This window comes from Pararge aegeria, chromosome 10, assembly GCF_905163445.1.
Source record: "Pararge aegeria chromosome 10, ilParAegt1.1, whole genome shotgun sequence".
Classification (NCBI taxonomy): Eukaryota; Metazoa; Arthropoda; class Insecta; order Lepidoptera; family Nymphalidae; genus Pararge; species Pararge aegeria.
Genome location: NC_053189.1, coordinates 16,487,893 through 16,500,541, shown reverse-complemented (window position 1 = coordinate 16,500,541; position 12,649 = coordinate 16,487,893).

The window sequence follows — 12,649 nt, the reverse complement described above, 5'->3', positions numbered from 1 at the left end:
TCCGTTTGGAATTTTGACGCTAACTTTTATAATTTTGAAAATTCCTGATGTAATTTTGATGAAACTTATACTAATATTGCCATAAAGCGGTTATAGCGCATTGGGTGGGAGCTCGACTTTACTTACGGGGGCCCGAGTTGGATAACCAGCACGCACCTCTTAACTTTATGTTATAAGTTATGTGCATTTTAAACAATTAAAATATCACTTGCATAATGTTCTAAAAGGTGTGTGGAGTCCACCAATCTGCACTGGGACAGCGTGGTGGACTACGGCGTTAACCCCTTCTTATTGTTTGACCCGTGCTCTGTAGTGATGATGATGAATGATAATGACATTAACAATAACAGCCTACGAGTTACTTAGTGATCCGATTTGTAGTTTGAGCGAAAATGGATAAAAACCCTCGCTAATCCCAACTTACCATATTATATAGATAAATAATTGTGTGCCTTCATTTAGCTAAGTATCTTACCTTATAAATTTACTCTAGTTTAAAACTAGTCAATATTGTTTTGGGCACGGTGACTTCGGCAGTTTGAGCTTTGGCATTATTTCAGCGTATTTTAAAATAGTAGTTTAGATACTGCCTTATAAGAGCGGGTAGAATGATGAGTATTTCTTTATACCTACGTAAATGATTTTAAATAGCAACTGTTGAGTTTTGTTTCGACTATATTCCGGTAGAATTTGATTTTGAAATCGGCGATTGATAGAGTTAATATAAAGAGGAAATCAAAAGTGTATTCATTCAGTCAGAATCATTGTTTCAAAAGTTTCATAAACATTTATATGAAACAAAGTAAAATCCCTCGTTGGCCTGAACTAACAATGTTTTAACTAAATTCTGTGGCTTAATTTAGTTAAGCAAGTTACGTAGCAATCGACCCTAGTTAACGACTATTTTAACTAGTTAATATTGTTTTGGGTACGGTGACTTCGGAGGTTTTGCGGGTTGGCGGCTGGCTCCCTGTGACATTGACGGCCATACAAATGGGGGTTAAAACACGAGTATTTATTTCCAAAACGATACTACGCAGTTTTTTCTCATGTTTCATCATTACCATCATATCAATTTATCCTTTAAGGCAATTATCATGCCTGAAACAATCTGCCTGCTGAAATCCGGGGAAGTAATTCCCTTCCTATATTTAAGAGTCGTTTGAAGTACTAGGTAGTATCTCTGTTTGAGTGATGTCATTTGAAGTTGTTGCTTTATTATTGTTTGTAAATTATGTATTAAAATCTACTTATACATATTATGTAGGTATGTTATATATTATGTTTATTTTATATTTATATATTACGTTAATTTATTTAAATTATCTATGTATTTGTATCTATATATACACTATTGGCACTATCCCGTTCTCTTGCTGTAAGTCTACAAAGGTTGCCTGTAAGAGATTGCTTGCAGCAATAAGGCCGCCTTTGCATGTCTACATTGATTGCTGTATACTCCTTACACTGTTTCTTTTTCGGTATGTCATACGTGCAATAAAGTGTTTTTTTTCTCTTTCATTACCGGCCACAGATATCCTCCCAGAATGAGAAGGACTAAGGCCGTAGTCCACCACATTGGTGGACTTCAACGGCCTTTGAGAACATTATTTGGAGTCATGCCGGTTTCCTCACGATATTTTTCCTTCACCGTTGAGGCAAGTGATATTTCAATACTTAAAATGCACATAACTTAGAAAAGTTAACGGGGCGTGTTGGGAATCAAACTCGGCCTCCTGAAAGTAAAGCCGAGATCCGAAGCACTGGGCTATTTATCACCGTTTCTCATGTTTATTACATGTGAAAAAAGCAACTTTCATTTTAATTGTCTTCACTGACTGTCTAAATAAAAAAATAACTTAATTAATGGACGTAAGTGAATAACGAATGCCTATAAATAAATAAGTAATATTCTTTGTGTAAAAAGAGTATAACTTATTTATTTAAAAATGCAAAAAAAACTGTTTACTCATTCAATGTATTCAAAACTAAATTAGCTTCTTATATATTAAGTAATACCAATAAATTTAAAGACGAATACATTGAATGAGTAGAAAATAGTAAAATTGAATTTAGCTTAGTCTAATGGCGAAGTGTATTAATTTATTATAGAAAATTAAGTTTCCTGTGTATTTTTATGGCAATAAATGTGACCTAAAAAGGCAGGATTTAATTTTTTTAAATAGGTTTGCTTGCCTATTTTTGTTAGTTTGCTCGCGAAGTAGGTACTACTTTATAGATACGATTTTAAATATTAGATGTAAATGAAATTCAGTCTAGACTTGGATCGAGTTGTAACGAGTTTCCAACAAACGGACATTGCTTCTATTCAATTGTAACCGAAAGAGAGTTTTCATTTGAGCACCTGTAGTAAAATTTGAATTCACTTTATAGCTCTGCATTTGAAAGTAGGTACTAAAATTTAAAAGACCTTACATTTTATTTGGTGTACTTTTAAAATTTCCTATGTGAAAATAACTTTAAAAAAACTGTTTAATTATTATTTGGCTTTTAAGTAGACATATGCTCTTTGAGCTATATATGGTATGTTCCGTTATTTTAGAGGCAATTTAATGTCTTTTTTTTTCTGTATGTCTTGAGCTGTGTGAAGGCTCTACGCTCTTAACCTCTTTTCTATCAGGTAAAAGGCATTTTAGTTTTTTTTTTATATTTCTTCCAATTTACCCCTTTACTCTTATTTCACCTGGCGGCCAGAGATGATGTTATCTTAGATGGTAGCAAGCTAAACCAATACCTCTACCCCTGATCGGTATCTACGCGGCATCGTACCAGAACGCTTAATCGCTTGGCGGCCCGTCATTTTAACTAGCAATGGCTGAGACTTCAGATGAAATGAAGTCTAATCTGTTAGGTTAAGGGCTTAGACTGCATCGTCACTTACCACCGAGTGCAATCAACGGATAACTTGTAGTGGAATAAAAATAAATTAACAAAGAATAGGCTGTAACAGTATTTTGGCAACCTTCTTGTGATTATTTATAGAAAATCCAAAACCTAAAAATTTTGAACCGACCTGGACATCGAACCCAGGGCCTCGTTATCCGTAGCTACATGCCAACCACTGGACCAAAGAAGCGTCCTTAGGCGAAATTAGAACGCTTCGTACGATTCGGCATACAGTTTCAAAACTGTACCCAACGTCCGTGCAACGGCGAGAGCTCACGTCGGCGTTGGCACCTGGCCCCGATCGATCCGCGCACCTGCGTTGCCATGGTTACGACCCGCCCTTACACTGTGATATATTGCATGAGAGAGCGGAAGCAGAGCCGTTTTTTATATCGATCCAAGGCTGATGGCTGATCCGGGCCCAGATTGCTTAGAGCATAAGCTTTCACTATACCATTTTGTAATATATCTAAAGTTAACATTAAACTTGATTGGCTACTAAAAACATAAAGGTATTTCAAACAGCTGCCAGAAAAACAAATAAGGACTCGGAACCAGTGGCGTTTATAGAGGGTTTGTATGGGGTATTCAGATGATATAAAATAAAAGAAATCTCCGGTATGCGTTATAAATACTTACGGTTAGAATTTTAATAACTCTTACAATGCCTATCCTTTAGTTTTTTATGACTCGTAATGGAGATTTTCTTCATTTTATATCATCTGTAAACCCTGTGCATATCCTCTATGCACGACACTGCTCGGAACTGTAGCTTGTTTGTTCGTTTTACTAACCTAACCTGTCTGGTTCGTGGTTCACTTTGCCGTTTAACTGTCTAGGCTCGGGTGACCAACATAATTTGCTAATGATAACTACTAAAACCATAAGGTTCTTTCCATCGTCTGATTGTCATACAGAAGGCTGAAGTGTATCGAAAATGCATCCGTATTTATGTACATATAATATGCCATATGACCAAGACGGACTCTCCGCTCGACACCTTGTCCCCACCGTCACTGCATCACACGGTATGCTAGGGTTGCGTAATTAAATCGCGGGCTGACCAATTTTAATCCGACGGCAATACATCATGCATCACCCTAAAAGCTTTTTGGTGCTTTTTAGACGTCCCACTGTTAGGTAAATACGCTTACAACTATCTCACATAATAGAGACACACATGCTACAGTATTTCATAAAGTGGGTAAATAATTAAACTTTTTATAATTATACATTCTTAGTGGCCAGATATTTTATTAAATAGATTAGAATTTTTAATCTCTCGGAAGTAACGCTTACGTCTGACGTCTACACAGTTTCCGCTATTTAAAATAATAATTTGGATTGATCGTAAGTATATGTCATATACTCCACGCTTCTAGACTTATACGCCAGTTAGTGGCAAATATCATAATCAATTAGGATTATTTATTTTCAATATTTTCAAACGGATTAATTGTGAATAAAAATTCAACAGTTTTAAAAAAATATATTTTAAATTGAAAATCTCTAAATGTGCTTGTTTATTTATTACTTTTGTAATAAATACTTTATTAAGTTTTCTGACGATTGCGGCATTCTATAATATTCAATGACAAGGTTATATTGACAAATGAAAATATTTATTAAATGTGAAAGTAATATTAATGATTTTTTTATAGAATATAAAATGAAATAGTGAATATTAAATGAAATGGGGGAAAATCTTACTCTTTCATCAATAAATAATAAAAAAAAGTTTTACTTCAATCGCGCGTAAAGGTTACACGCACATACTTTTTTTTAAATAATAAATAGTTTTTAAGAAGCAATTTAAATGATATTTGATTAACGAACAATGTTCATGACAGAGATTGTGGGTATTTTGATATAAATACGACTACATTGTCGATACACTTCAGTCCTGTATGGACTCGAACGATGCAAAAATACAAACTTTTCCATTTTTCCCATTTTATGGTATGTGTGTGTGTGTGTGTGTATGTATGTGTGTATGTATGTGTGTGTGTGTGTGTGTGTGTGAACCCATTGAAACGGATGAACCCATTACGATGTTGTGTTTTTGTTGTTTCAATTGTAAATAAGTTGGGATTGGTTATAACTGATTTATAAATTAACAAATTTCTGATTTATGAATTATTCCTCTCATATTACAAATTAGTAGATCTGTAAAGTTTTTATTTAGTGTACTACTGAGAAAGTGTAATAGCAGTAAGTCGCTTAACAACTACACAGTTGACTTAACAGCTATTCATTGTAAAGTCAACATTTCCTGAGGATGCTCCGGTTTTGGAACGAAACGTGCGTAGAGGGTAAGTTGCCGAAGATCTGTTTGGTGTGGAGTATAAGGATTAAAGAAATTATAAATAACACCATACAGATTCTCCTGCTTTTCGCGGAGCATAGCATATTAAGCTTCTAAATTTTCACAATGTATCATGGATTCCCGCAAAGTAACGCCTGCTTCTATCAAATAGTTATAATTTAACTCGAAATTCATGGAGTGCTACGTGTTAATGATAAAATCTGTGACAAAATAACAACATTTTCATCAGCACCAAATAATTCAATTTGATTATATTAGTATTCGTATAAGTCTTCGTGTGAGTGAACCAATCCCGTGGGAAACAACACCTTGGCGGAGGTATAGGGTAGTAGAGGGTACGCTTGCTCATACAATGTTAATGTAAATTTCTTACTCCCCTCACGTATCTACCTATATCCATGTTTATAATAATAGTTCATATTTTTTTTTATAAACCATCGTCGTCCTCGTGTTTACCGTCAGGATAGTTATATAGGGCCTCACTATGATAATAAACGTTGCGTTGCTGGTACTAAGTTTCTTTTTATTGTCATTATAATTAGAGGACGAAGCAGATGGCTCACCTGAGGGTAAGGTGGAAACCCATCGACTTAAAAATAGCAACTACGCAGGGTATGCGAGGTTCGCTTCGTGGAACGTGCCGCCCAATTCTCAGTAGAAATAAGCATGGCGGTATTGCTTCCCCGGACGAGCTCAGTCACAAAAAACTCAACTATAACTACTAAAACTACGTTATATTCAGAACATATGCGCGAACTATGAGCTTGATTTCCAAGACGAGTTATACGAAAGACTAGCGGTCTTCTGCGACTTAGAACGCGTATGAGTCGACCTTAAAGTCATACACATGCTGTCCCGGACTTTTATTCTGAACTCATAGAGGATACCCACAAATTATACTTGCAACGGAATGGCGTTACGCGTGTCATTTGTGCGTAACTTTAGCAGTTTAGGCAGCGGACGTAACCGAAGTTCTATTTTTATCTCCACTTTTATTAGTCGTGGTTGTTATAAGATTTCCGGTAAATGGTCTGTCCAACACAAACATATTTCTCCGATTGGCCCACTACACAGGGTTTCCTCACAGAGTGAGAAGGGTTAGGCCGTATTCTAACACGCTGGCCAAGTGCGGATTGGTAGACGCTACACGCCGTTGAAAACATTATGGAGAACTCTCATGCATTCAGGTTATATGATATTGATGTGATGTGATATTTCCATGGCTAAAATTAAAAAACCCTTCATCTTTGTGATACCTGTAGATATAGAGTTTTGAATTGCAATTAGCATAAGTTACTCATAGGTATAAATTGGTCCACTCACTAATTAATATAAAAGCACGTACAGACGTCAAGAGAGATCGACAATCACCCTCAAAGGATTCCGTTTGTATGGAGAGCATCGAGTGGAACCGGAGCCGTGGGGCACGCGAGGGCCACCCGAGGGCCCGAGAGGGAATCGGACCCAGTATTTGCTTAGTTTCAATTACATCGTACAAAGGGACACTTTGTTTTGTTTATTTATCCTGTTACGGCTAAGTCTATTGGGGCTTGTGTTCTATATATTAGAATATGCCATCCTTTTTTTTGTAGTATCTGTAAAAACTAAATTAGGATAATGAAAAAAGTCAGTTATAGGGAAATCCGGGGTGCTACTATCTATACTTATATTTTAAATTTGGAAACGTGTCTGTTAGTTAACTTGTGTTACAGTAATTTTATAAAGTGGGTAAATAATTAAACTTTGATTAATTCATGACATTGAGTAGGTGGGTATTTTGATATAAATACGACTGCTCTATCGATGTGCCGCGGTCCTACATGGACTCGAATGATACAAAGATGCCTCCCGGTATCTTAGTCGTTTATCACTTATTTTTTACCTATGCTCGGTTCAACTACCACACCAATCTTGATACAATTTGGAACACAAATTTCTTGCATCCTTGCGATTATGATGATGATAATATATATTATAATAAACCCCGCAGACCATGCAGGGTTTTTTCTGGATTAAAAATACTCATTGTTCTTCTCAAGAATATAACAAATTGAAGCGGTGCAGTAGGTCGAATTCACTTTCAGGGGGGCCGAGTTCGAATGCCAGCACGAACCTCTGACTTTTCCAAGTTATGTGCGTTTTAAGAATTTCCTGCGTTTCAAAAGTATCACTTGCTTTGACGTTGAAGAAAAACATCGTGAGGAAACCTGCATGCCTGAGAATTCTACATAATTTAATGTAGTATGTATGTTTATTTTTTTTGTAACTTACTTTATGCACCATCCACTTTCCACTTTTTTATCGGCTTCGTACGCTCAGGTTGCCTTTAAAAGATCACTTTTGGTGATAAGGCCGCCTTTGCACCCTAGCACTAAGTACTATTACTGTTTTTTTTTTTTCCTATTGTGTTGTGTTGCAATACAAATTTCTATTCTATAATTATTGATATAATAATTTTATTTATTTAGAGCAACTAAGGCCCACTTTACAAACAGCAAATAATAAACTTTGTGAAACCATGAATAGCAGCTATTGACAAAATTATGAACTTTTAATCCCAGGAAATCAATCCATGCCGGTGGAATTTTCTTCAAAATGCAGCAATCTTGGACGCAGTCTTTGATATGAATAGACATATTATCATTATCATCCTCTCAACCTCAGGACTTTTACTGCTTGTCGTTTGTAGAGATTTTGACTAACAACGGTTTTGTGCCGCTTGTATGCAGCGCCTCTCTGCGATTAGTCTTTTGTCGATTGTCCACCTTTTGGGGGTCTACCAACACTGCACTTTTCAATATAGGATCAAGTACCTTGGGAGTCCAACGTCCATCGGTTGACCATGTTATGAAAAAAGTACATGTATGTATACTACGAAAATACATACATCTCCAACTAGCCCCAAATTAAGCGTAGTTTGTGTTATGGGTACTAAGATAGCTGATGAATATTTATAAGTATTTATGTGTATTATTTATTAATTTAATACAGATAAATACTTATAATATACAGATAACACCCAGACACTGAAAAACTTAGTGCATCACACAAACATTTCCAGTGGTGGGAATCGAACCCACGGCCTTGGACTCTGAAAGCAGAGTCGCTACCCACTGCGCCAACCAGCTGCCCAAAAAGAAAATATAGAAATAAAAAGATTATGTAAGTTCAGAGCGTTTTTATATGCTCGTACGCCTATTCCTTCAAATAGACCTATTGAAAGCACTTTTGATGCGTGTACATACCAAAATAAAAGAGACGTTTTCATACCGTAATTTGAAAAATCAAACCTTGCTAACCTATGAGAATACACTAACGTTCACACCGTACAACACTCGTGTTCGCATATGTGAAACAGGTCCTACGTAAACAAAGAACAATGTACCTGCTACATGCCGTAGACATATTGCTACGAGTTTGCTACGAAAATAAATACTACTATGATATTATAATTATAAATGAGAATGTAAGTTTGTACTTAGTAACGTACGTTAGCAGGTCACAAACTTATTTTTATTTTTTTTTATTTTACTGCAAGTTAGCCCTTGACTGCAATCTCACCTGGTGGTAAGTAATGATGCAGTTAAAGATGGTAGCGGGTTAACCTGTTAGGGAGTACAGTCATACCCCTAATCGGTTTTTACGCGACATCACACTGGAGCACTAAATCGCTTAGCGGCACGTCTTTGTCGCTGGGGTGGTAACTAGCAACTCAGAAATTCAGAAATTATAAATTCCCAAATTGTCCCTACCGGGAATCGAACCCGGGACCTCTTACTTGAATTCACTGCTCTCACCGTTGCGCCAGGGAGGTCATCGAACGACTATTTCTTGCAAACCGCACTAACTAAATTGGATTTCAGATGTCGGCTGTAAATTGTCTTGCTTGCATTGATATATTCAGCTACGGGAAACAGTTTTTTCCAGTGAAATAAAAAAAAAAATTAACCGCACGGCAACTGGTTCTCTCATAATCTTTACTCATTACCGACACTCCTTTTACGAAAGTACGTTAAGCTTACGCTTCGCAGGCTACCCTTTTAAGTGTTGCGAAAAATGGGGCGATATATTTTTTTATCATTACGCCAATAGGCGGCTCGGGCCTTTGCCCCGAGCAGGCTATTACGTTTTTATGGGAGTTTAAATATTTTATAGCTTGTTTCTTAGGGGTGGACGCTTGTTAAATTTTCATGGATCCCCGCGTCTCCCTCTCATTACGCCTTTCGATATTCTACTTGGCATATTGTATTTTCTTATAGACAAATTTTCTTTGGTCCAGTGGTTTTTTTGCTGCTACGGACCACGAGGTCTTGGTATCGAATATTAAAAAAAAATATATATTTTAAGTAGTCTATGAACACTTTTGATATGTTAAATCTGTTTGTTTGTAGTAACTCTACCAGATGTTTGAAAGGCAGATTCTACCTAATATAATTCTTTATCGATAGCGCAGGGTAAGCAACGTTGATCCAATCAGTAAATAGATGGGTGCTAAATTTTATTTTGCAATAATAATTTGTGGACCAAGCTGATGGCCCACCTGATGGTAAGTGGGAAACCATCGCCTAAAAACAACTTTACCGTTTGTGCCGCTTGTATGCAGCGCCTCTCTAATATATAGATAAACCCTCAGACACTGAAAACTAAGTGCATTACACAAACATTTCCAGTTGTGGGAATTGAACCCACAGAAAGCAGAGTCGCAATTTTTTAATGTTCGTTTCTTTCAGTTTTCAAATAGTTCTATAGAAGGCACTTTTAATGCGTGTACATACATACAAAATAAAATAGTCGTTTTCATACCGTGATATGAAAAATCAAACCTTACTAACCTATGAGTTCAACCCTCGTGTTCGTATAACTGAAAGAGCTTCTACGTAAACAAAGAACAATGTACCTGCTACATGACGTAGACATATAGCTTTACAGGGCATGCAAGGAGCACGTCCTGCAACATGCAGCTCTAGGTCTATCAATTGGAGGCCTAGGTGTTTATCCTCATGTGTCTGTAAATACACTAGAAACCTCGCCCATTAGACCGGAAAAAAGCATTGCAATAATTTTATAAATTTAAAATGCATATAAAAAATTTCCGAACCGACAGGATTTGATATTATAAAAAGTATAAAAAAGCAATGTGTCATCTTTTGTTTCAAACGTGACTCATTGTAATATGGACCTTTGAAAAGGTAGATCGAAACTGCAACATGACGGTACAGTCGCTATAAGACTGATGTGAAAGGCATATACTAATTTCGGCATCGACGGTAGGAGAGCCGTAGCTTAATTGGAGAAAGCGCTCAGGCCGCGATTGCCAGAGAGTCGCAGGTTCAAATCCTGTCGGTTCCAAAAACTTTTATATGCATTTTAAATTTATAAAATTGATAATTCCTCCAAGTGTAGGTAAAAACACTAACACAAATTATAAAAAAACATTGCAGTTAATTCTGCTTAGCAGCAGAAGCTCAGCTAGAAGCAGCAGCTAGAGCTCTACTACAAAACCTACTTTGGCATAGGAAGAGAATTCGACATCAGTTAGTATTAGCTCCTATCACTAACAGAGAATTGTAATCGTTTAAGGTAGAATCGAAAACACATTGGTGATTGCCTTAAGGGAGGGATTTGCTGTTCTGGATCTCCAATTATATCTATCAGAACTACACGAAACTTGGGCATAACTTAACTAATATTACAACCTATTCAGTACACAAATAATTATTTGAATCGGTTTATATTTGATGGAGTTCTAGTGTCATCGCAGCCGAACGGATGAACCGATTTCGATTTAGTTTTTCTTTGTTTGAAAGGTGAACTAGTTGGGAGTGATGATCATTGGTCCAAGATGGCCGCTGCCACAAAATGGCGGATTACGCATTTTCTCACAACTCCTTCAATATGGATATCAAATGTAAGCCCGTGACTAGTAGTACACTATGACAATTTTGGAATCCAAGATGGTTGCAACCATAAAATGGCGATATTCATTTTTTCACAACTCCTATATAGATTAAATCAAATGAGAATCATTGATGAGATCCATCAATATGGGTATCAAATGAAAAAGGCTTGACTAGTAGAATAATGTACAGGAAATTAAAAGTTGGGGTTTTTGTTAAAAAAATCATTTATATTTCCTTATTACTCAATACTCCCATACAGCCTAACAACATAATTACGAAGTTGTCTCTACAACCTTACCTACAGAGCAACAAACGTCGCCCTCGCTAATTAGACAAATTACTATTGAAAACAACTTTACCGCGCCCTACGAGCCCTTTCGACCCGCCACAATCGAATTTAACCCTAAATACTAAAGCCATATAGTTCAAACTTAATTATGACAGCCCCCCAAATTAATTCCATTCACATACCAAAGGAAAGTAGACTTACAGTTTTCGTAACCAAGGTTAGTTTTCCATTACACTGAATAAGTTTGCGAACCAAAGCTTTCAGTTGAGATTTAGAGATATTAAACCTTATGCGGAAGGATTAAAGTAAAATTTTGTTTCACAGATTAATAAATCGATTGTTTAAGTAATTGGTTGATTTGCATAGAAGGTGAGGGTCGTTATTCGTGATAATGATCAAAGAATTTCCATTTATTTTTAAGTACAATTTACTCTTTCACGAAAATTCTACAAAAATAATACTTAGTCCATAAAAACGTTACATTAAAAAAGCCTTTAGTAAAATCATTTATTTTCGCTTTGACCTTTGCTATAACGAAAAATATGAAATTAAATATCGCTTAGGAACCGCTTTTATTCAAATGGTGAAAATTAAAATCAAATGGTGGTTATATAAATGATGGTGATTACACCACCCTCTTGTGCTGGCATAGTTTGTATTATCATCAGCATAAACCCACAACGCTGCACCAATGCGGGTTGGTGGGCTATACTGACAGCCTAACATGCTTGCTGGGGCACCCAGGTCAAGAATAGTTACGTATTAGTTTTTTTGGTCAGTACAAATCCGAAGTCAGTAAATTGGAGCTGTCTACAGCATGAGATCGGAATCTTAAACAAACTCGAAGGTAACCCGCCACGAAAAATAAACATAACAACGCGTGTTGAGACAAATTGCAGCTGAAGATGGCTAATAGCCATCTTCAGCATTTGGCATTCAATGGCAAGAATTACCCGTTCCGATTTTATTTCCAACCTTTGGAATAGGATAGAATAAAATATCATTCTTAGTGTACTCGTAATTAACACGTTGCATTGATATAACCAAATTAAAAAATCCTCCTTTACCGTTGTGACATACCTACTTGAAAGCCGTACAATACGTATATCATTTTTGTACTAGAGCATCAAGAGAAAAATTTAGACGTTAAATAAATATAACCCTGTAGATATTAATTTAAAAGAAAAAGGGGAGAGGTTTTTAAAAAAGAAACGAACGGAGTTTGAT